This window comes from Anopheles gambiae, chromosome 2, assembly GCF_943734735.2.
Source record: "Anopheles gambiae chromosome 2, idAnoGambNW_F1_1, whole genome shotgun sequence".
Taxonomy (NCBI): domain Eukaryota; kingdom Metazoa; phylum Arthropoda; class Insecta; order Diptera; family Culicidae; genus Anopheles; species Anopheles gambiae.
In genome coordinates, this window is record NC_064601.1 from 27,169,570 (window position 1) to 27,196,207 (window position 26,638).

The window sequence follows — 26,638 nt, forward strand, 5'->3', positions numbered from 1 at the left end:
ATCAGCACAGTAACTTCACCGGTTATCACACACAAACATGATATTATGCGGGACCTTGAAAGCGTCTCTTCGCACGCAACTGATTTCGTTCGCGTTCAGCAGTAGCAGCTGGAGTGAGGGTAATCCTTTGAAAACGCTCGCCGGTAAATCCTTAATTTTATTACCATAAAGAACGCTGCAAATGGTCACCAATGCATGCAAAAGAAGACGTTAGTCAGGAGGGGGAGCGAATGAGCTCGAGATAGTGTTCGTAGCGGTTGATTCCACGGCTGAGAGCTTTTTATAGACATAGTAAAGAGGATGGGAGTGGCGACTCTGTTTACTTATGATAAGAATTTAACGTCCTACTCGTGTTGCTCAGATTTTTGGGGTTGTGCTCTAGGAAGTGGGACACCGTTTCCGGATTCCGCGTCCTCGCATACTTACAGCGACGTTAAGGACTTCAGCCCGCTGAAGGCATCGTAGGCGACTCGCGAAATATTGTTATTTGACAAGTCTATCCGCTTAAGGCGCCGGTGGTTAGCGAACGCTTTCGGTGGAATTTCGGTGATGTAGTTCTGCTGGAGCCGGCTGTAAAAATATTTAGATTACATATTATAATGCCCAAAGCGTCCCGGGAGATAACATAAACCCAAGCGACAGTAACATAAAAAAAGAAACACTTACAGCTCAGTAGTGTCCTCCGGTAGCGTGGACGGTACGGTGGTAAGACTTTTCTCCCGACAGTCGACAATTCCGTCGGCACAGCGGCACGGATGGGGACAGAGGCTTCGACCGCCACACTCCATCGGGGTGTTCTCGGTGAGGCCTACGTATTGATAAATAATAAACAGCGTTAGAGCTAAAATTTGGCTGCTTGGGCGTGATTTGATTTAATTTTGCGTAATGGATTAACTTTTGAAGCTCTCACTCTGATTTAATAACATTTTAAAGTGCGCTGTTTGTTCCACCTCATGAAGGTTGAGGTTTTTGCAAATAAACCTCGATTTAAACACGATGTGGTTCATTGTAGCAGTTCATGGAAGTATTCTAATGTTAACAGCGCAACATATTGCTGATGTTGTTGTACTTGAGCTCCTCTCCATTGTAAATTGTGCAAAATTTCCATAAATAAACACTTATACGAAAAACATTTATGTTTGATTTCATGCAACACGATGTAATAGCTTTTTTTACACACGCCTGGACGTTAGGCTCACTAGAGCGTGAATACGTGTTTTGCAGCGTGAAGTAAGTAATTGCGTAAAAAGGATAATAATGACCAATTATGTCCCCGTCGCCATGTGGTCTAATCGAGTTTTATGGAGTGATATGTGACTATTATCAAACCTCTAATGCTTTCTCAACGAGCATCTACTTCGTATTGAATTAGGTCGTGCATTATTTTAATGGTACTGACAGTTAAAAAAGGACACACAATAATGCACGAGTTGTAATCGATTGCCTCGCGTCTAGACACGTCGGCAGACTGCGTCGGAAAAGTTCGATTTGGGCCGGTTCGGTTGGACGATTATTTTTCCACTAATTTGATTTCATTGATCCAAAGGCGTGAATGTGTGTGTGTGTGTGTGTGAGCGTGGGCCAATTCTAGCCCATGACGTGCTTTTCATCTCTGTAACACTGCACTGGCGTGGAGTGTGAAAATCGCAAACCAAAACCCCCCAAACGAGAATGCGTTATCCGTTGCCCTTTCTAGAGCTGAGCACACACACACGTAGGTGGCATAAATTAACATTTACATATTCATGAGTGTCACGTACGGAGGAAGTGTTTGGTAGCTGTGCAAAATGGGTCCGCGAAAGTGTGAACACAGTGTGGTCCTCGGGGTACGTTGTTGCGTTCTATGCAGGCAGTGATGTTGTGCCCAGTGTCCAGATTGCTTCTGGTTTTCGCGGTCTTTACCCACCGACCCACACCATTTGGGCTGTGTGATGATGTGGATGCCAGGTACAGGTGATGAGTATGAGGTTTATGAGTTTATTCCCCTGCAGTAAGAGGAACTACACGCGGAAATGCAGCGGTCGTAGCGCAGGTGCAACGTTTAATAGACCCATTTGCAGTAAAATTTGCCTTTCCTGAATCACTCAATCGTGCGGCACACGTATAGCGTTGAGTGGCGGTTCAACCAAATCCTCAATTTGACCTGCTTTCGAATGCGTACCATTTCAAATGATGCGTCCACAAAAGCTGATAGCTCTCGTGGTTGAACCGTGGTGGATTTGATTGGTTTAAATCTACTGCAGGACTTTTATTTCCTTTTTGTATTGTTTCCATCATCCGAAAGCTGACGTTTTTATCCAGCACTTGGTACACGGCAGAGATTATTTTTGAATGCAATTTGCATCAGTGAGTGTGTGTGTGTGGAAAAGTGAGGAAAAAAACATTTTCCACCATGATGTCGTTGTTGGCAACTTCATTAGAATGCTGGGGAAAATAAATTAGTGTCGTATCACGTTTGATATGGTTTCGCCAAGCCAAGTGTCGGACGACGTGTTTGAACGTAAAAGCTCGTTGCAGTGTGGTTCCGTAATAATAATAATGAACACGAAGAAAACGCAACGCAATTTGCGTGTGCTGCATAATAAAAAATGTAATTATTCGCTGGAAGCTTTAATAAAGACGTGAGTTAATTTTCAGGGGTTTGGAGAACTTTTTGCATTTTATGAATAAGCTATGGAACGTGTAGAATGACAATATTGTAAAAAATAAATGAAAGTAGTATAACATTATTCTAAATCCTATGACGAAATTGTGAATCACATTTGTTGTTTTTTTCATAAACACCTCAATGTAAACAAAGTACTTGCGATTAATTTTATTACAGAAGAATTGTGGACCACTATGTCACCACTCTCCAATGACGGTCGACCAATCGGACGACAAATTAGTTTGAGGTTGATTGAATGAACATAATTGGAGCAATGCAGTGTTCCGAGGGACATAGTGGTTACTGTACTGTCATCGTTGGGTGCCTATGGTTCTAGCTATTGTGTCTAAGGCCGCTCCCAAACAATGTCCCAGCCTGGATGAACCTCACTATAGGGAACATCCGAGACAAACCCTACTTTGTACCGTACTGACGAAGGGGAAAAAACCAAACACATTGCGTGTTTTCCATGTTGAAGTATACACTAGACAGCCATATAAGTCCATCCCATGGTGCACTCACGGCTCAGAACAAACAACAATTATGTGGCACTCCAGTCTGAACTGAATTCCAGCGTCGCCTGCGTCGTTCAACACACCTGAATTAGGACTGACCGTTCGCGTTGGCCGTCCGCACACTTACCGGAACATTTGAAGTCCTGCTCGTGCAGATCCGCCACATTCTGGCCCTTGAGCTGACCGGGCGAATGGCACCGAGTGTACGGTGCCAGACGTGATGCATTCTTCAGATACCGTGCCAACCAGGAAAGATGACAATCGCACGCAAACGGGTTCTCCGAAAGGCGCAGCGCTCGCAGGCGTGGCATTCCGGCAAACATGTCGCGCGGAAGCGTGGTGATGTTATTATTATTTAAGGTCCTGCAGGCCCGCAATGAAATGAAATGAAAACGAAAGGTAAAAGAAAGGAACCACCGCATTGGTGTTGGTGTGCTCGGAAGTAATTTCATTCGAACAGCCACTGGTGAACTGGCTTTGTACTTACAGTATCTCCAGCTCTGTTAGTCCTTTCACGGCACCTTCATCCAGGCAGGTGATTTGATTGTTGTCCAGCTGAAGACTGCGCAGCGCCGGTGCTCCCTTGAACGCACGTTTCGGTACGGCAGTGAGTGCATTGTGTGACAGATCCCTGTAAATGTGAATGTTTGCGTGAATTCATGATTTAGTGGCTGTTGTCATTCAGCTACTGTGGCGTAATCGTAAGTGAGATACGAGCTGAATTTGAGAGACACTAAATGCTATTCTAGGCTTTATATATTTTGGATGCATGTGTTGTGTTTTGTTCCGATTGAATGTTACTGTTCGCATCATATAGAACGGCAAAACGACACATTGAGCAACATCAATCATGCTATCAATCGTCGATTAGATCCATTAACATAAATTAGAAAAGATATCACAAAAGTGTGCAAACGTAAGATAAATGTTAACAAATGACAATTATCAATAAAAAAAAGTCATCGTTTTTGGTGTCGTTAATCATGCAAACTTAAACTTCTGAGACTGTTCAACATAGAATGGGAGCTAAATATTCAAAACAAAAGATGCTTCAAAAACACAAAAGCCAAAAACTAATTTGTATTGCATGCATACGAAAGACTGAAAAGCGTTTGTCCATTAACAAAGTATAAAAAACACAAAAGTCATATTAATTTGCAAAAAAAAAAAAAAAAACAAGACATAAAACAACAAGGGGAAAGCCAAATCTTGTCGCTAATTAGAATCGATCTGCTTTGAAAATGTCTAAGCAGCTTTCGGTCTAATGACTTTGACTTGCTGAACAAAAGGAAACAAATGACTATACATTTGCTAAACCGATAAACACAAAACACACAAACAAGAAAGGAAAACAAAAACATACATCGAACGGAAATAAATCACTACAAACTACTACTTACAATCGTAATAAATTAGCGGCACTGGATAAAAAATTATCTGGTATAGATTTTAAGCGATTGCTATTAAGTCGCCTCAAAAAAGGAAAGAAACGGAACATAAAATCATAATAATTATAAGAGTGATGAAAATAAGACAAAAGTAAGCAAATCTCGTGACAAGAAGGACGAAAGAGAAACGATTGAAACAAGCGAGTGAGCGTAGCCTGTGTAGTGATGGTCGTTAAACCAGTCGATGTGTCGTTGAAACTTAATTAAAGATACGTCACAGTAAAAGGAGTCCACCCACTGTTGATTATTGCTGACGCCAGTTCCCTGTCCCGTGCCCTTTTCGGGCGTCAGCTTGCCCTCGCCGGAAGCAAAGTGATGTAGGAGAATATGAATTTGCTTTGCTAAGCAATATTGATGTTTCTTTGTAGCTTCGGACAGCAAGGAAGGCGTGATCAATTACGTCAAGATGATCGTAAGATGAACGATAAAAACGAGGTTTCAGATAATTAACGGAAATCGATTTCCAATCGCATTGGGGCAAGCGATTGTGAGTTTCATTTCTATCTTTTTTCTTTTGATTTTCTTTTATTTAATGTGTGTGGTCAACAAGAGAGTCGTAGGATGTTGTTGACCAGCGGCGAGTCAAAATATTTACTACAATCATAAGTCGTCTGTATCATATGTATCGTAATAAAAAGATAATCGTAATAATGTATCGTAAAATTGATTAAACTTCTCTTGATTTTGTTATTCTTTTTTTAAACTTGATAATTTTAATAGGACATTTTCTTTTTTGTATTGTTTTTGAAATTAATTCGATTCTTTCTAAAAATTGTTTTGTAGGTTGTGAAGTGTGAGGTATACTATCTTAATTAATTTGTATTTTGTAGAAATATCATGGCACAAACACAACCAATTATCGTCATTGCTTATCAAATGTCATAAATTTTAAGCTCCAATGATACCTGTCTCATGAATCGATTGTCTATTTTCGGATTCATCGATAAAGACCATCACAACAACGATAGGAACCACGCTATATCGAATAAAAAATATTGCAAATTGGCCGTTACCACGCGGGGTGGATCTAATAATTCAAGTTATTTTATTATGCCCTTGGCACCTTTCGACGTAAAATAGTTGTAAATAAAGCCTACCTAACAACAGCAAAGTGAGCATAAATTAATACTAAACCGTCTGCAACTCTGGTGTTCAGATCAAACCAGACAAGAGTAAAAACTCACAAAAACTACAACGATTTGATGGTGTTGCAGCTGAGTGTAATATTGGAATAGGAAGAAACCATGTGTTTCTATTGGAGAAAACGTTGCAGCCGTAAGCAAACAACATTGTAATATATGTAGCAATCGAATAACAACCTCTGTCATAATATTTCCATTGACACAGGATAGAATTTGCACAAAACCACCGAATTGTGAAAACCTACGCATAAAGTTGACTGATTGACTGCGACAGGTAATATTCAACACGGCGGACAGGTGATTTGACAGGTCTTGTGTTGGTTAATATGAATCGAATCCGTCGGTTGGTATTTGGAGTGTCGGTAGAGCAAAGAGCTGTGGCGGTGCCTGTCAGCCCGGATCTGGCGACTGATGGACCAGATGGTTGGTTTGTGTAGGTGCAAGTAGGATTGTATTAGGGAAAGAATGCGGGCGATCGAAGAGAGGACGGGTTGGAATAGATAACAAGGCTAGGTAGAAATAAAATCATAACTTACAATCTCTCCAGCGAGATCAGATCGTGCAAGGCATCCTTCTCGATGGTGTAGATGTGGTTGTCTGTCAGTTGCCTGTAAATTTATAACACATTGAATTAAAGATTTGACGCAAAATAAAATACATTTCGTGATAGCTGAGATTATATTCAAAATGTTTAATGAATATTGATTAATGCTACTGCCTGTAAAATGGTAAAATTCTTCATTACGGAAGGCAAATTAAGTTGTTTGTATGTAAGCGACAGCCACCTCTCAGACTGAGTGAGTTATTGCACGCGGGAAACTTAAAAGAATCCGCTTACTTATAAATATTAATTTGATTATAGCATTAGCATATGTTTTTGGTGACTGGTGGATGTGTGATGTGTGAAACAAAACTTTGTAAGAGAATACATATAGACATCTGGAAGTTGTTAAAATTCTCTATGTCAATACTGTAGCTTGCTCTTAGCATGCCCTCAGTTTAAGGATTTTGTATTTTATTTTATTTCTATTAATATTGCTTTGCAATTAATTCGATCAGAGTTATTATAGTTGAAATTCCAACGCCAAACGAAATCATTTCAAACCCTTAATTAAAACTCGATCAGGATGCAGAAATGTTGGTTTATTTAACAGCAAAGAAACCTCTTTGTCGTACACCGTAAAAAACGGAATGGCGAAAGTGACGACTAATTAAAAACGTCATTCGGTTCCAAAAATACCTCCATAACCACCGTCGTACGGCTTCATGGAAGCACTTGGTAGCGATATTGTATTTGAATTATAAATTAATTGAAATCGAATCCATTCCCTACCAGCCATGCAATAAGTATGGCGCGACGATTGAACGTGTGATACGAACGTCACCGGAAACAAGTTATCTTTTAAGCGACCGTGTCAATTTGAATACCATTTCTTCTTATTTGCCTTATTTTGTGTCAGTGTGAAAGGTAGCGTACCACCATTTCCGGTGACTAAATAACAGCTTCGCCATCGATGTAACTCTAAACCTCACTAATGGGTTGAGGTCGGCCGGTCATAAAATTATTCCAAATTCGGTAAAATAAAAGAAACACGTTTCCTTTCCGATAACTCCATACAGCGTCACGTGCTATCCCATCTGGTGTCCAGTTTTGTGTGTTACCGGGGTGTTTTGGGGTGGATTAATATTTCATCATTTATTCCATGAAAGGTAAAGATGATCCGAGGACAATTCCAAAACGGGTAAAAATACGTTTTCGGTACGTCCTAAGTCCAAGGAGAGGTATTTTTTGGTGATCAGCGTAATTACTTAAAACTTATGAGCCTCGCAGTGGGAGGCAGATCCGAGTGAGAGAGATCTATTTCATCTGCTTTTTGTGTCCATTTGGGAAGCAATGAAGCACCAGGGCGATGAGAAACAAACTTATGTAAATTAATGATCAGCTAACACAATGCCCAACCGATCAAATTCCCTATGCCCAGTGAAAGTGGGACAGTTGTTTCAACGTTGAAGTGATTTGGCCGATGTCCAACTGGTTCTCTCTTGGGATAAAACACCTCGACATGCCCGTTGTGCAGTGGACCAGTAAAATACATCACCACCATCGTCGCAGATTAAATCGATGAAAGTTAGGGAGAATGATTGGGAATCGATTAAAATGATAAATAAATGGGCAACGGATGGATGATGGGGAAAGGCGCAGAAATGACTCGAATCGGTAAATCTTTGTCCTCTCGAGGGTTGCACATTTGAATAATGAGTCGGTGTTGCCGATGGGTCGAAGCTTCGATGAACTGCATGTGTGTCTAGCTCATGAGAGTAAATCATTCGAACCTTTGGGGCTGCGTGTGGTGAAAAAATACATTTTTATGGCGATACTAAACAGTGTCACTTCGGCACGTCTGGACCGCAGGGTCATTTGCGTTTTTATGGATTCATCCGTCGCCAGAGCGCCATGTTGTGCTGCATGGTGTCTCTTGATTAGCAAACGCCGCTAATGATCTCAACACTATCGTTGCGATCGGAATGAATTCATATTTCATTCCCGGATGTATTGGAAGCTCTCACAAAACGGTTTTGATGATATTTTGATGTTAATTTCTTAGTTGCATCATTATACTTTTTCGTTGTTAAAGTCACAAGTCAACTACTAGCCCAATATGCTGCCGATTTTAACACTGTTCATTGCGTCATTCAACACTACAAGTAAACGTTGGTACAGGAGGAAATCTCGAACCAATATGGGTGGCAACATTCCGTCGGGCAAGTTTAACTACACACGGGGTAACTTCATTTCCGTCCCGCTTCCACCGGATGTCTATCGTTGATCGTAAACGTCAGACAGCTTCAGGGCTGGGGTAATTTTGGAAAGCACTTCGCGTAACACTATTAAAACCATCCGACCAGCGGAAGTTGCAACCGAAGCGGTGAAGACCATTCTATCGGTGGTTTTCACTTGTCGCTGTGCATGTTCACGGTTGTGGTGTAATTAGTTTAAAAAGAGTCGTTCTCTCGCCATTCCCATACGACGTCCGGAGTTCGGGTCAATAAGGCGGTCTTCCTGAAGAGTGACACCCAAGGGAAGGGGGGAGCGATGCATACCGGGGCCGTGTTGCTGTGATAGTTCGCACAGTTTTATGGAGGGGAATTTCGGATTTTATTTAATTACTGCGAGACGTTCACTGTGCGCTGAAGGAAGCTAGCAACCAACGGCCTCGTTGTTTTATCGTTTCTGCATCTTAGACGACAACTTTTTACTTCGATGACTGTGTTAATAGTGTGCTAGGAAGTGAATTCAATTGTAAGACTAGCCTGAAATGGGGGAGACGCAAGGGCAAAGGCATAGGAAAACTTTACTTACAGTATTCGCAGCTTCGCCAATCCTTGGAAGTCCGACTCGTAGATGACACTGATGTTATTGCCCTGCAGATCACTAAAAGAGAAAGAGTGAGGGAGAACGATAGAAGTCAATTAATTGTGAAGAAAGGCAATCGGAATTGGTTATGCTTTGATCTATCGGCAATGGGAAGGTATGATGATGATTTAATTAGCAGAAATAACTTAATAATATTATTATCAGTGATAATTATCCTCAAAATAATGGTCCATTTTAAACTTAGCCTTCTTATACATAGACATGATATAAGATTGGTTCTCAAAGCAATAGCCAATTCACAACCTTAAATAACCTACATGGGTACTACAATGCCACAAGTATGCAAATATCGACTGACGATGGAGCTTAATTGCTGATATACGTTTCCATAGAAAGGATATTCACAAGTCCTTGTCGTCAATCGCCATGCGATAGCAGCAGAGTGTGTCTGACATACTCTTAAACGACATACCCTTTAGCTTTAACAGTATACTTTCTATATTACCGTGTCGAGACTTAGGCATAGTGTATGTTTCAAGTTTGACTCACTCATGTTTCCGGTAGATGAAAAATTATAGGTTTAAGCTTGGTCCTATGTCACAGATTGCATCGTCACGCATGGATGGTTTGGTAGAACAAAATCTCAATAAATTGGACTAAAAACCATGTCAACCGTAAGAGTGATAGAGCATGTCGTACAATGAACTACTAGAGCTCTTCACCAGCACCCTGCATGAAAGGTCATTTAATTATTATTTCGTTCAATTTGTATCCATCAGCATTCTTATGATATGGAATGACAGCAACAAAATTCTCTTCAAGACGACATTCCTTTTTGAATTTCAGTAAACACAGATAACCATTTGGGAGGATGCATGAATAGAAACGCAATAGCCAAATGTATTTGTTGTAGCCAACAAAAAATCGCAACGGAAACGCTAGTTCACATCGTCGTACATCTTTCGCCAGCTGTTAATATTCATGACACATTTCGCTCGAATTTACGCTTCTTAACACACTCTGAGAATGTGTGCTCTCGGTTTGTTACCTCCCGAGTGGCTGCCTCGCGGAGGCACATGTCCGTCTACATCTGGATGCATGTTTACACAACGGATTTACGAGTGTTTGCACTTGAAGATGAGCGAAAGCGAGCAGATGAAAGGGAAATTGATGTGAGATTCGGACGGGACGAATGGGATTCGCTTGAATCAGATAGCTAGGGGCTGGAAGGTGAGATGTCCCACGGCGATGAATCTTCGTTTAGAATCCCAAAATTCTTCAGCAGCTGAAGCTGCATTGTGTGCGGAGATGCACGGTAGCACTCAGCGAATGCACACGTATTGTATGGCATGAATGGTGATGGAGGTGTGGGTGCATAAAATAAATAAAATGTTGCACTAGGAGGTCATTCCAGGCAATGCACTGAGGGAATATTTACGAACAACACAAAATATTGCTCAAACTGCATTAGAGTGCTTCTGCTGCTCGTGTGGGATGTGGTATGTACGGTGTAAGTAAAAGCAAGACCCGTCACCAAAATCATACTGCAGCACTGAAAAAGACGGATGTGGACGGATGTAGATGAAGCTGCATCAAAATATTTCCCCAAAATGCAAGCGCTTGCCACATGCAATCAGTGGCAACGTTGCTCGCTTGAAATGTTTGTACCATTTTTACTACGTCCTGTGGTAGTGTGGGATGATATGCACGTTTGACTAGATTCACCCATGTGCTATGTGTCAGTCACGGTGTCATGAGCCCGTTCCACAGATAGTTATCGTGTGAAAGGAGTCACACAACGCCAACTACGTTTTATAATCCCTGTGGCAGTGAATGTAAGTGAGAAAAATGGCACCAGGCACATACGAGACTCGTGTGATTGAATTCTCTACACAGTCCTGTTGAAAAGGAGCACAAAAGATGTGAAAGTGTGGACGATGGTCCCCCACCATATTCCTTGTGTCAGAATCAACTAACAGCCGCTCCCGCAACGGACACTACAAAAAGGATAATGCGAATGTCATGTACGGGGTAATGGTTCACGCACATTATGGGAGAGTAAGCAGATTTTGGTGTTGAATTGAAAATGTTAAAACCGATTGAAGTGCTTCGTTCACAGTTAACCAGCACATTTGGCACCTTTTTTTCCTGATGGCGTTAATGATGAGGCTTCGCGAGTCAAACGATTGCTAACGGGCGGCTTTTTATGTGAATGATCCTTGCTTTTATGTGTACTCTCTGCATTTTTTGTTGAATATGTTAGGTGTTGCTTGATTTTTATTTATTTTTGGTAGGGTCGAGTTCTGTTTCCTGGAAAGCGGCTTAATAGCTTTCGGCTGGATTATGAGCACTCAGCGGGGATGATGGTGAGCAATTAAAGTATTTTATGTGTCACGTTAATCCAGATGAACGTTTGAAGACATTTAAAGGCATAATGAGAGTTGATAATCTGCAAAAAAGCATTGCTCTATGGTTGTTTGGCTGTTGAAACTCTAAAGCTTAAAATGTATCCTTAATTGTGTGAAACACCAGTTCAGATATATAACATGAATATTACGTGATTATTTCGTATCGCAAAATACGCGTCATTTTTTACCCATCAACCGAGAGAACATTAAATAAATGGCAAAGCAATAAATTCTTATTGACACTAAGATGCCATGAAGTTTTAAATATTGGTTCATAATTGGTTTCGTGTTTCAAACGTTGATTCTTTCGCTGTTTTATTTCGATGTTTATGTTTTCGATGTTTCAAAATCCAGTATAAAATATCCGGCACAGCATGTCGCCATGAAGCAACGACCTGTTGACATGCAAATAAACATGCATTAGCATTTTGTATTCCATCTTATACACTCTAATACTGACTGAATTATTCGATGGAATGCATTTATTTTGCATACATACTTATTGTCCGATTGCGAAAGGTGTGTTGGTTTGCATGTTTGATTCATATTAGATAGCAAAAGCAGGACAATAATCATCTAATCCACTCTGTCTACACATCACTTTATTGACCGTCCGGTTTGAGGAACGCATACCGAAGGCTACAAAATAACAATGAAGTTGGTTTTGAATTGGTTCATAAATTAACTGAGAATGGAATATGATGAGCTGATAACGCGCTCCACCGACACTTTGCGGTGCTCGTGCATGCATTTACGTGTCCCCGTGTTATGGCGGACTTGGGATAGCCAAGCGCATTGGAGCATCCTCAGTGCTAACCACCAGCACATGATGTTGTTCGATGCTAATGTCATGTTAATAAATGGGGTTTCGGTGAAATGGGGCCACCCGGTGTTGGTTAGCGTGTCGCATATCGCTGCAAATATGTATGCATGTGGCAACAAAACACTGCACTGTATGTGCCGGGAAGTGCCCATAAGAGGCCTCTTGTGGTTTATCGTCCCTTCATCATCATCGTTGATACTGTGCGAATGACATTTTCCGAGCTATCGATCCCGTCAACGTGCAAGCATGCTAACAACATCCTGATTAGAATTTATAATCATCAAAGTGTCCTCTACGCTTGTCGGCGTTTACAACACCAATCCGTTCACGAAACTCATGGGATACTGCCCTGAGTGTCCTTTTGAATATTTTCAACTAATTTATCCGACAAAAGAAAAGGATTGGACGTCAGGGAAAAGTTAGTTTGCTGACAGGAAAAGTATACTGTCTTATTGGTATGAATTTGATGAGGGTCTGGCAGGGATCAACATAAACTTTAATTTGAAGTTCATAACAAATAACAAAAATGCAATCAGAAATCAGCCGATTAGCCTACAGTTATAAATGAGGCTATGAACACAAATTCAACAATGGTTCAACCCGTAAAACTCTGCTTGGAAAACATTAAACGAAAATAAATCGTCTAGATTTATCAACCTGGCCAACTGGTCAGTTTCTCAAAAGACTCTTGATATAATTCTTCGCTCTTTCTCTCTGCAACGAAAACATCTTAACGAAAACCTTCGGAATAGGCTACCTTCCTAAGAACATTCCACCAACATGGTCTACGGACCACCCCAAGCACGACAAGAAAGATTTGTGCTTCAGGAACTAGCATTCCTCTTCCCTATTTCCTGCAAGTAGCAAGCAGAACACAGTGCAGATGGGAGTCAAACAGCACATTCATTTCTGCTCTGAAGTGGAAGTGAGTGTGAATGAAAGCCAATCCGAAAGCTGCTACTAACGACGTTCATATGTGCTTGGGAATACTGGAGCAGCCGCAATTTATACAGTATCTCCATGGGTTTGGTTTCTAGCAAAATCACACTGAAACACGATGATGCTGGGTGTAGATGAGCATGTAATTATGTATGTTTACAGATATCATAAGACATGTGCACAACCAAATGGTAGGTGTGGATTCCGCCAGGGAACTGCCAATTTGCGGTGCTAGCAATCATGTTAACCGGAGCTGTTTGATGGTAGAGGAAGGGCGATAATTCAGAGCATAGGTCAAAAAAGCACGAAACCGATGTTATGGATACGAAGTTGGTATCAGCGTGGTACGGAATTTCTTCCTCAGCATCATTGCTATGTGACCAATTTGGTAATTTAGCCGACGATGGAGAATATTTGGAGCGTTTAATTAAACCACAAACCTACGCTGGATTGATGGTGGTCGCAATGGGATGACTTGTACGTGATGACGAAGTTATGTCAGTCGATGAATTCTTGATTAACGGTTTTGTACGATATGCATTGTTTAGATAAGACGTGATTTGTATTTGACTGGAATGTCAGAGACTTTTTGCAATTCAATAAATTGTTGAAAAGAATCTTTAATTAAAACCAAAAAGGACACTGATCTGACTTCTCATTGAAAAGTTTATTCTTCAACCTTTGTTTAAGTATAACTCAAACGACATATTAAAAAAAAATGTCGTCAACTACAAGCTGATTTCGATCCTTAACACTTGCCTGAGAGCCTCTTGACAAGACAGCAATCACGAGCAGACTTTGCGTCGACGCGATGTGAAATAAACGTGATAATTACTCCTATTTGCCTGGTTAATTAAGATGATTTCAATCTTGTTAAGACTCACGACATCAATGGTGAGTTAAAAAAAAGACTCGAGCATCATTGTTTGCTTAAAGGGTCTCCGCGGTTATACTCCACCCAATCTTACTGGCGAGCGTTACACGGCCATACGAATATAGTTGTGCTTCGCTACCAAAATAGAACTTACGACGAGTGAAGCAGTATATTCCTCCCAACACCAGACACATGACGAATGCATATTATTTTAGGTTCACGTTGCATCTGTCTTTCAACACTGAAATCGGTACTGATTTGACGGTATCATGTATTTTTTACGACTTATGTTCAACAGAAAAAGGTAGGAAAGGGGTCCTTTAGTAAAGCAATGCGACCAACACAGACGTAGCGGTATGGTTGGATCTCTACAGTCTGTCATAGGTTCTAAAGATTGGTAATTATTTCGTTCTACATTCACAGCGCTATCAGAGTTATGTCGACAGATGTGTTAAAACGGACCACAAACACGTTAGGCAATGCACCATAGCAAGGGTTGTGTTAGCTAGTGTCTAAGCGGTTTGGCTAAAAAAGACGTCTCTTTTAAACCCAACTTTCGCTTTTTGTTGGCGAGAGCTATCCACGCCAGAGTTATCCATAGAATCGGGCTTTAGAAAAGAGTACAATAAGCATTCAAAAGAAACTGTCAAAACCTGATCAACGGATTTACGGAAGCTTAACAAAACTGACAGATTTGACAAATTTAGACACGATGGTGCCTCAAGCTGACGGAAAGCAACCTGCGTTGAGTGCATTGTTCGTTCGGCAACTGACTACACCATATTACGGCAAGACTATAGCTGGTCCGATCCGACTCACGGTATCTGATTTATCAACGACCAGATCGTTGATAGAATCGTGGGTTTTTGATTGAGCATGCCAGATTGTGAAATGTAGATTAGAAAGCGCTGTGTTGTTTGATGATTGATCGAAAAACCTACACCTTTAGGGAGCCGATTAAGTCATCTACGTAGTTTATTTAATCGATTTAACATAACCTAAAAAACTTTGGGGCCCAAGTGACCATCTAAAGCGTCCAGATTGTTGATCTGTGCAAATGCTTATTGTGACAGTAAAAAGTTTACGTTGTCCGATTGAGTAATCGTGGGAGTTTAAGACCACATTTCAAAATGTTTATGACAGTCTTGAAACAAACACAAGCGACTGCCGTCTTTCTGGAAATATCATAATGGCTAATGGAGCGTTTGGCCGTAAATTTAGCTTCGACCGTTCTGCAAATATAAGGGGAACTTAGAATGAGGGGGAAGTGGGAAGTTTTTAGATCCGACACAGCAAATAAACAGCTGTAAAGATAATCTTGATCCAACGCGTTGCTGCTTGTGCCGGACTGACCGAGCGGTTATCAAAATGTGGTAATGATATAAATTATTTGCGCACGAGTCCAAGAACCAACACTTTAAACGTGGCAAAGTCACTGAATGTCTAAATGTTGGATCTTGGGTACATTAACACGCCGTAGCTAATCGACCCTTACTGACACCGCCTTTCCTGGGACCAAAACAACGAACTTTTGATAAGCACTCACAAAAACACACATTTTATTACATCACCTCTTTTCCTGGTGCCTTGCCGGCAGGTTTAAAGGACGCACTCAAACGTATCGTCCATCGCGGTAGCATCCTGATAGCTCGTTCGTTGAAACTCCCTTCTTCAACTGACGCCAACGCCAAACACCCGCATAGAGTAAGGTGTGTGAGTGGGCTTGGCATACGGTCGTAAAAAGCGTCTGAACGAGTAAATTTCAAGCCAAATTGATTTTCAACTTTAAGCAAAGAGGTTAAATACTTAATCTGATTTATGCTCCCAGATAAAATCTTCCAGCTTTTGCGTGCTGCAATGGTGAGGCACGTTGCGCTACCGTGACCGGGTAGCACAATTTGTCGAATCGTACCAGAAGCGTGGTGCATTTTGGGTGGTGAGTTTTTTGGGTTCTACCTTTGTTGACCATTCTACTACCGTCTGTTTTTCTCTTCACGTGCCACTCGCTTACCGCAATAAACCCATTGCAGAAGTTAGTGGCAAACGATTGCACTTTAGCGATTACAAAATGATCCAGTTTTACTGGCGCCTTTACGCGGCTCGCATAGAGATGAAACAAGAATTGGCGTTTATGCTTACCTGAAAGTAAAAAAAGAGAAAAAAGGACACGGTTAATTGACTGATTAATTATTACCAGGTGGATAAGAGTGTGAAAAAGGACAAGATAAAATCATCCAAAGGGTTTTAAAGGATCGAATTCAAGTGGATGTGGAAGGTGCTTCGTGATAATTAAGATGCTTTACGAACATTTTAGCCATCGGGCTCATTGTTCCATCGTTATCTAGGGTCTTGTACCAAGGTAAGACAAGATTGCTTGTAAAAGAAGAAGCTTTTCGTTTACTCAACACCTTCAAAGACAAATATGTTTCGTATTAAAGAAAAACTTTAACACACCGTACATTAAAAAGGCACATTTACAAAAAGAACTATTCCTTGTATGACTCATGACATCATCTCTACTTCTCAAATCCCATTGACCTTATACAGTCCTACCATAAATCTTTCACATTTCACTGCATCCACCGTCAAGGCAACACGGCAACAGATTATTTCTCCGTCTTCGGCTTTCCCTTTTCTAGGAAATCAGATTTATCGAGCCATGTCTGTTCAGATCGACGGATCTTGGTTTGGGGAAGAAGGAAGGTGTTTGCAAGGGCGCATTTATAAACCGATTAAGGCTTTCGATCGGAAGACAATCACAACACAAACCACACAAGACGCATCTATTTCTACTTTTTTATTAACGCCACCACAAACAGAGATTTACCATTTTCATTTGGCCCAACTGTCCTACCAGTCCTATACTATGGGCATGTTGTTCTAGATTTTCGTATGACCAGAAAACCAGGAAAGCATATCGAATTTTTGCTCAGGCACAAACCAATACCTGTTTTGGTTCTTTGGTGTTGTTGTTGGGTTATAACTACGAAAATTGTAAATCAATCTTGGGTTCAACGCCGGTGTACAAGAACATTGGAATTTTAGGAGTCCAAACACGAAATTGTTCAGTGTGCTTTCGTGGGAGAGGTTGTTGACTGGGGATATTGGTCAAACCTTTTGGTCATAAATTGTCCAGAAGCGAATTTAATTTGACCAGTAAGTCATGTGAGCCGGTTTTACCACAGTTGGCAGCGTATCCATTTGGGTTAACGTGTGGTTTGAACTATCCCGGTGATTAATGGGACCTGGGTCATCGCCACCCAAGTCGCCTCGTCTACACACTCTCAGATGATGCATCGAATATCAATCGAAGCGGTCAAAATGCATCGTTTCTCTGAGAGTGTGGCATCCAGACACATAAAAAAAGGAATCATGATGGTTTATATTGACATATGGCATGGAGAGCTATCGAAGTTGTCGACGGATTTCGCCGAAGCTCGGTCTAAATATCATCATCCGACGTTAATTGTTGCGACGGTCGTAAATCTCCAGCAACGTCCAATAGGCCAGTGCGTGTGTGCTTGCTTCATGGTACAAGCGTTGGCGTTTGCGGAGATGCTTTTCCACCCCATATGGTCCGAGAAGTGAAGCATGATTGTAAGAATTATGAATACCTTTGTTTATACAATGTGCCGTCTTCGCGTAGTACCATAAATTGTATACATCGTTTCAAGCTGACCGAACGTAGACAGTGACCAAACGTGAACACCACCTCCACACACACATCGGGCGAGTTGGCTCGTAAAAAAAACGAACCGAGGATCGGGGTCGAAACAATACGTCAAATTAATGGTTCCTGACAAGATGATTTGATTATGCAAAATAACAGCAACGCACTGTGGGAGGAAGTTGAAGGGTTCGTGTATGCCGCTGCGAAGGAAAGAACTCAGTCGGTGCTTCATAATTGGAACCATTCTTTACAATAAATTAACTTACGCAGACGGGGGGATCATTAATTTATATAGCAGCACACAGACAGAAGAAGAAGCAAACAACTGAGAAACGAGTGTTTGACATCCGTAAAAACAAACGAGGTAGGTTGAAAGCATTGCTTCCAAATTGAATAAGTTTAGTAATAAATGATTGGAAACCTCCTTCACAAGCACTAACGGGGATAAATAGACGTGCGAAGAACATTTTAATTTGTCTGAAAATTAGCATCTTTTGGACAGATTGCTGAAAGAGATGAGATCTTCTGATTGAATTCTAATTCACAGCGAAGCTGGTTTACGGCAAGTGTTTAGTTAACCCGTGCTTCCAAATTTTGATACATGTGAGAGTAATAATTGTATTTCAATTTGTGCGATAATAATGTGTTTCTGACCATTTTTCCTCAGAAAGATCCGATTACCAGCAGATGACCTGTTACAAAACAAACAATGCTGGCTGGTTCAAAGATGCTCCCTTATTTGCGAAGGACAAAAGCGTTTCTCGCCTTGAGCACGGCAGCAGTTACGAAACGGTGCTATCAGCGATAAATCTTCAATTTGTGCATCTTTCAGCTCACCCATCATGTCGTGTCTCGGATTACATGTCTGAGGATGATGGCAAGCAATATTCGTAACACGTTGCACATTTGTCTCTTTCTGCATCAGACATTCTTTTACCATCGGTAGCGAAAAGGAATGGTTTGGATGTAAAGCAAAACAAATAATGCTTCGTATAAATTACTCATTAGTTTTCCTGTACATATCATGATCCCGAATGGGAGGAGTGTGTAATTTTTCTTTATACCTTTGATTCCTCTTTGAACGACGCAAAACATGCACTTGACGACCGGGATTCGTTGAGCAACGGATTCCGGTCCTCTGCTGGGAACGAGATTTCAGGTTCATTTCTCATAATTTGATATTTCAATAAATCTCTCAGTTCTCGGGCGAATATCTTACAAATCAAAGACAGAAGAAGGCCGAGCATTTGTTTTCGAAGATGTTCCAGCAGCGAGCATGGGTATATGTCATCGAACGATATGCACAAACGCTTTTTTTTGGCCCTTTGCCAACGATTTTTGTGAGAAACAAGCAACGTGAACAACGAAAGGGATAACAGACGACTACGGCGACGACGAAACCAAGTGAATGCATCTGCCATGTCCGATTTATGATAAAGACGTTAAGGACTTCTCGCTTCGATAGCGTCGCTTTTTTGTGGCGCCTTCCAGCAATACCACCTTCATGGATGAGGGATTGGAGTTGGAGTGTGCAACACCGTCTTACTTTTTCGTGGCGGTACTGGTCAGAATCGAAAAGACAGAAAGAAGAAGCTCTAAGAGAAGAATAAAAAGGCAGTCACATAAGAGGATGGGCAGGCGAACGTCTCGAGACCGTAGCGAAAGATGAGCATTGCTCATCCTCCACGAAAGTTGATGAATAATTTAGAGCGGTGCTCATGTTAAGAACCCGAAAACCCAAAAACCCAACCACACTGGGAATCAAATCGAAAGGGATGATCATTTTTCCTGGTGGCAAGCTTTAGGCCGACTTTATAAAATAAAAATATTTATAATTTATGTGCTTTAAAAATTCACTCGATCTCGTAAAACTATCCCACCGCTCGACAGGGGGTTCTCTTGAAGGACGCCTGGAAAACGGTGTCCCTCTTACTTGAAATCTTCTACAGAAGCCCTCGCTAAGGGCGGGCTGCACACTTTTCGAAAAAAAACATTAGAGGCAGACATTTTTTGTTGTTTCGTTCGCTTCATTTCGATCTCTTTTCTACAATCAAAATTGGATCATCGCTACGGGGGCGGTATAGGGACGAATTTTTAAGAAAACAATCCCTGTCGACATTCCGGGTTTGCGTTTCCAAACACGAACAAAAAAAAAAAAACAGATTCAACGGTTGTGCAATCTCACTGCTGCACACACTCCAACGAATAACAAAGTTCTTTCTCTGCAATGCTGTTTTGGTCGTTATTGTCAATATTTTCTCTCTACTTCCGGGTGGGCATCCCGTGGGGCAAATTCGATTTCGTTTGTGGGAAAACTGAAGGATGAGACACTACTGGCGGATGTCGCCTTCAAATATGGTTTTTTCTTGTTCAGTTTCGAATATATTTATTTTTCGTGTGCATTCTTCTTGATGCAACTGACACTAGTACAGCCTTTGCCGTTATTGTGTGGTGCGTTTTCTTCCAGGAAAGGAAAAGGTTTTTCTTTTTTTCCAGTTCATTTCCCATCGATAATATATTTGTTAAATAAAAATAAATATTGTCCTGCCGTTGCCAAAGGCAAGTAAACTTCTATTATATCTCATAATGTTCATTGGGCGTTGGGTGACAGCATATCAAGGGTGTTATTTATGTGTCACAGTAAAAGCTATAGTAGATTACACCCGATCAATGGGATCATTAACGTTCTACGGATTTGAACTAGAAATTCAGGGAGAGAGGGATCAAATCAATGATAAAAAAGATCCAAGTGCTTAACTTCAGCTTCTCTATAAATAGAGAATATTCGGAGGTTGTGTTGTCGAATCTATACATTCATTCATTCATGTGCTCAGTCGATTAAGATTCGCTTGCAAGTAACATCTACTGCGGCTGAATAATGTGTTGTATGTTCTGGTGTGGTACCGCATGTTCTCCAAATGAAATATATACCTTCTCTGTACATGCTGATGAATATTTTTCTCTAAACATAGCGAACAAACTGACTCATAGGTAATGTAGTGCAATGTTTATGTTTGTATTACCGAACCGTAATTGCTACGTAAACACAGAACTACTTACTTCGGCACACTATCCACGTAATCTTGAAGCAGATTAGAAGTTCGAGTTATTTATCCATTCTCACGTCAATTTTGTGATAAATTTCTGCTTTTATTCCATTTCGTAGCAGAGGCCAACGTTGTTTACATGTAGGCTGAGGATGAAAAGCCTTGCCCTTGTAAAAGCCAAAGACCTGAGAGTTTTTTCGTTATATATCATTTAGTTTAGGGACACTTAGTTGTTTGGCAATTTTCAGTCATATTGAATTTTCCATAGAAATATGTCCATAAATGATTGGGATGTTTTGAATTGAAACAGGATTTCATGATTGTAAACGCTCCTAGTTGAAAATATATGAAAGCTTTTTCAACTTGATGAATGCTACAGATGGTTCCAATGAAGGATAGTACGAACAATGCGGTTTGCATACCGCACTCAGTCTTTGAAGATTTAACCAAAAAAGTACCCAAAATTTCTTTCATTCTTACGCATTGGACTTGAACCGATCAAAGTAAGACCCACAGATCGTTTATCATAAGTTCCAGACATTCCAGGTTTAGTTTGCTGAATCTCGGTATGTATAAATTTATCATTCTTTCCTGCATTTGCTACTGGTCGGACGCCATTTCGATTCAAAACTCCGCAAAAAATAAATTTAAACATGTTTAAAATGCTTCGTAAGCGTATACATATTTACAATAATGTTTCAAGAAAGCCGAGTTTTGAAAAAAAGAAAATGTTATATGTCTAAAAAATACTAGCTGAAATGAAAATATTTTTTTTGACTATCATGTTAAAGAGCTATGTTAAACAATAAAGTATGTACAGATAGAATTTTATATGTTAAAATACCGTCATATCTATGCACAAAATTCTATTAAACAGAATCAAAATTTTTTTTCCTGCCATAACAAGGCACATAATCCTCCCCGCTATTTTCAAGGATTGTTCCATTCTTTCTTATACGCTTTGCAAGCATAGTTCGCTTTTTGCCAAAGTCTAACTATGTTCAATTTCAATCACCATCACTTTTCCCGTCTCCGTGGATCCGTTGGAGTTAGAGGCATCATTTAAACTGGAGCCCGTCGGGATCGGAACGTGAAATATTGTTATGGGACTTAGACCGCGTGACGTGAAGAACGTGCCAATGAAGCGAGTTTTTCTTAGTTTCCTCTATCCACTGTGCTCCATAAGACCATAGCCACTAGCGTAAAGTGTTTGCATATGTGCGGTGGCCGTGGTTTTGCCTTCATTGTGGTTTTGTCTTCGTGCATGTAAAACCGTCCCCTTGGTTTTGCTTCTTTTCCTAGCGCCACACGTGGCAGAGGTACAGAAAGAATGTTTCTCTCATTTCTCGGTTTCGAGGTTTTTGCTGAACTTTTCTCTTTTCTTGTGAGTTGTGAATTGAAAAGAATGGTAAGAAATAATGTAGGATTTGTTTGAGGTTTTTCACATGAGGAAATAGAGGAAAAAACTCAATAAGTACGTGAGCATTGAGGGCAAATGTGATAAAACCGTGCTTTCATGGGGATAGAACAAACAGGTATTGGTGCCGAACATTAGCCATTAATCACTAGATTTTGTACTATGTTTTGTTCCGGATTTGTTTAGCTAACGAGCAAATTGAAATGGTCTGGCCCTAATGGATTTTAAATCCATGTATCACATTAAACACGAAACCAAATTTATAGAAACCCATAACATTTCATTATTATTTATATCATTTTTTTCCCATTGCGTGGTAGGAGGTTCTATATTTAATTGCAGGTATTCATTGTATTGTTCACTAACCATTACTTTTACTCAATTTATATCACCAGCAATTGTTATATTTAATTTGACAAATTTATCAAACACCTCTCATATGAATTGGCACTTCACTTGGAAATCCAAATGGAAATCCAATTTTCCACACGATAAAAAGTCACGAAGGAAAGATGTCCACAGCCAAATGGCAATAACCAAATGTGAAAACATTGCTTCCATTTCCATACTCCCTGATTCTGCTCAGTACGGATTGCAATCGTGTGAATATTTATTGACAAAAGATTAAAATAAAACCCAATAATTTAACTTAATTAACGTCAGTTCCATGCATTTTCCTGTGTACGCTCTGTATTCGTCCCATTTGTTCTCCTGATGGCTATGAGGATAGCTTTTGGAGGACCTTTTATTTTTGTGTGCACTTACTATCACATCCGGATGTGGGAAAGCCACTGTGGGATAATTTATCTGTCGCCTGCGTTGTCATCGATTATTCATTATGAGCCCATGATATTGACAAGAGGAATAAAAATCCAAATTGTCATCACAGTCATGTCCGGAAGGTCCAACAGTAGAATGAGAGCACCGATTGATTTTGTCTTCTTGTGTGAAACAAAGTTGGACGACAATCAGAACAGTTGAGTTGAGTGTTTCAGTGTATTATCAAGCACTTACGATGGGCAGTGTAATGTCCGAGTGGTTTTGACACTGATTGAATGTTGCACAATGATTGATTTCATTAGCATCATGTAAAGTGAGGCTGTTTCCGACCTTTCTCTGCATACATGATTTTGATTTTTTAAAATAAATATGAATCGACCATTTATTCGAGGAAAGTATATCTCAACAACAAATGTATGTAATACAAAACTAACATAAATTATTCTTGTTTTGAACATGCAACGCGTTTGAATGCAAAACACTACATTTTTCATGTTTAAAAGATCGTACATCTAAAAGATTATAGCAAATCCTAAACATTTCAAAAACCCGACGACAACGTTTTGCGAAGAAACATATTGTTTGAAGAACTTCTTGCATTTGAAGAACAGCGACATTACCACCTATTGTTTTCGTTCTTTCAAGAACACAATTGAACCGTACAATGATTCTATGTTTAATCCACGTACTCTGGCTGTAAATGGTTTTGAAGTGGTTTTGGATTATTTGCACCTTTAGATATTTTGAATTTACAGAATGCAGACCCGGGTTAAGTATCATGGGATAGAAAAGGGTTGAACAAGCATCTTATTGAACCAGTCCTGTTGCATTACAATCGAAAATTACATTTTAAGCCTCACTTGGCGCAATGCGCTTTTTACAACCTTTTTGAAACTCAAATACATTCTGAAGCACATGCTGTCGTAACAATTTTCCCCTTATATACTTTTTTAAATACGTTTACTTGTCACCATTCTGATTTGACAATCATCTTGAATATAAATACCACAGCAAACTCCATGGCGCCGTCCATTACTCCCTCACCATTAAATACATGACTCATCCGGCAGACGAAAGGATCATCATTGTTCATCCTTGTGATCCTGCTGGTTTCGTTTAGACGGGAAGCACTCAGACATTCTTATGACTCACGGTAAATGTGAAAAGAAATGTCTGCAAGAAGTGAGAGGTTTATTGAATCAGGACAACCGTTCAATCTACCAACGCTATTTGGAGTGAATGAATTTGTTTCGTAGGATAATAGAAACATATCCAACTCGTATGTGGCTTTTCTTTCTTAGGTATAGCTATGCTGTTTTAATGTAAGAACACGCTTCCAAAGGTTGTTTGTTGCTTCCGCAGGGCTACACTGCGTTATTTCTGTGTCTAACATTATTTTTTTTTTTGTGACAAGTTGTTCATCAGAATGCAACCATGGAGCGACATTGTAACCCTCTCCCGGAAGAATGATATTTTTATTAGACACGACTGTTGTTGGTATCATTTCGATGGCGGAGACGGTGGACACATACCTTGCACTGATGGCACCGGCAGTTAGAATGCGGACATCACAAAGCCAGAACTGTTTATGATGTATCGTCATCGTTGTTAGGTGCCTTGGAGAGCTACGGATGGTTAACCTGTGCCGAGAACCTGAAGCTTTACTACGGCCACCAGGGGAGCCGTAACTTTTTATTAGGCTCCTGTTTCTTGCTGTTGGCTGTAACGAATGTGCACCACCCCATGTAACTTTTACGGCGAGCATGGTGTCCAAGCACATGCATGATCCACCGAGCAACCAAGCAGTCTTTAAATTAATGCGGATCCGTATCATCGCCTATGCTTGTCAGTGTGGTTCGTTATGGACAATTCGGAATACAATATAATAGCTGAAAATGGCCCCATCCTGTTCTTGCATTAGCGGTACGCTCAATTGCGGTAGTTTGTTTTCGGCAGCTCCAAACCTTCCGGCCGCTCGCTAATTGAACCTTTTTCGCCAGTTGTTTGTCTCGGAGTGGTAATAAATTTCAATTTTCTTTATACCCTGCCTGTTCTTCATGCTGGCTAGCATCCGCAGGTATCCTTTACTAGCGCTAAACTTTGTTAAAAGCCCGACTCCTAATAAACAAGCTATTCTCGGGTGTTTGTCAGCAAAATGGAACGAGGATAATATGTACCTTGTTTATTACCTTTTCGTCCCAGAATGGTCCCGACGGTCGTCGATAGTGTCATCGAGGTTGGATCTAATAAATTACAGCAAATCTTCGATGCAGAGTTTGCTTTAGCTTCTTGATCTTAAACGTCTGTACTTCGTACTGTACTGAAGACTTCGAAATATTGCAACAGCCAGCAATCATAACTTTCGCGTTTTGCGTTGGTAGTGAAAAGCAAATATCTTTTAGCTAAGCGTTATAAACTACAAGTAATATAATATCGTACATGTATTTTTTGTGCTTTGTTATATTTTAGAAAAAAAACAGTGATCCAAACAATCAATACGCATACCATCTGTCAACTTGTTTATATTTTCTAACAAAGAAAGATTATCTTACCTAATCTGACAAACTACATCTCAATTTTGGGCAATGAAAATATAACAAATAATGTTAAAAAATTAACCCGTGTTTTTGGGGGGACAACTTTAGCGGTTGAAGAGCGAAAAGCTGATTTTGACGAAAATGGTAACCTGAAAGGAATGCTGAACGAGATTCGCGAAATGTATCGCAATCAAAAAAAACAACCAGCATCCCAAAATAAAAACGGTATACCGCGTAAACACCGCCAGACCATGATTAATTACACTTTTATGAAATTTTGACATCATTACATAATTTATGAATCGGGCTTTATGCGTCGATTTGGTGGTCCACAATACCGTTGCCTCCTGTCCATTAGAGAAAGGTTCGAGAAAGGTTATTCTCGGGAGCATTTGGGCGTCTGCTCTGTCCATTCGTTGCCAATTTGCTTCTGCTCAACAGCTCAACTGCAGTGCAACAACTCTTCACGCTTTCAGTCGGTTTTTTATGTGCTATAGATTGGTTTGAGTTGATTCCCGAGGGACATTTCGCCTGGCCCGAGCATCACAAGGGGAAAGTTTTTGGCTAACCGAAACAGATTTCTCATAATTCCACCAAGCATCCCATCTCAATCCAATGCAGTGGATTATACGTAACTGGAAGAGATGATTTTTCATCCAAAGCCACTCAAAACCAATCTCTGTGTTCTGCCCGAAGGCAGAGTTTATCAAATTATACAACTCCTTACAACTCCATCGTTTTTCATCTGGTTTGAAGGTAATAAACAAAGGAAAGATATAAATGATTGTTGGTCGATTACGATGAAAAAAAAATCGATTATTGCTTAAGCTATGGCTTATTCCCTTTCACGAAATGTGGTGCAATTTGTCCATGAATTTTGTGTGATCAATATATCTGACACAAAATTGTCAGCCTGTACAATCTTTAATTCATGAGAGCAGTTGGATAAAAAATATATACCTTGGGGGCGAAATCAAACTGGAAAGAAATTGATCATGAAAGTAATGGCAAACAT

The 26,638-nt window shown here is 40.3% G+C and overlaps 1 pseudogene; it reads right to left on the reverse strand.

Moving 5' to 3' along the window:
• Nucleotides 1-26,638, reverse strand: part of LOC1273171 (protein slit) — a 95,299-nt pseudogene continuing 68,661 nt past the window's right edge.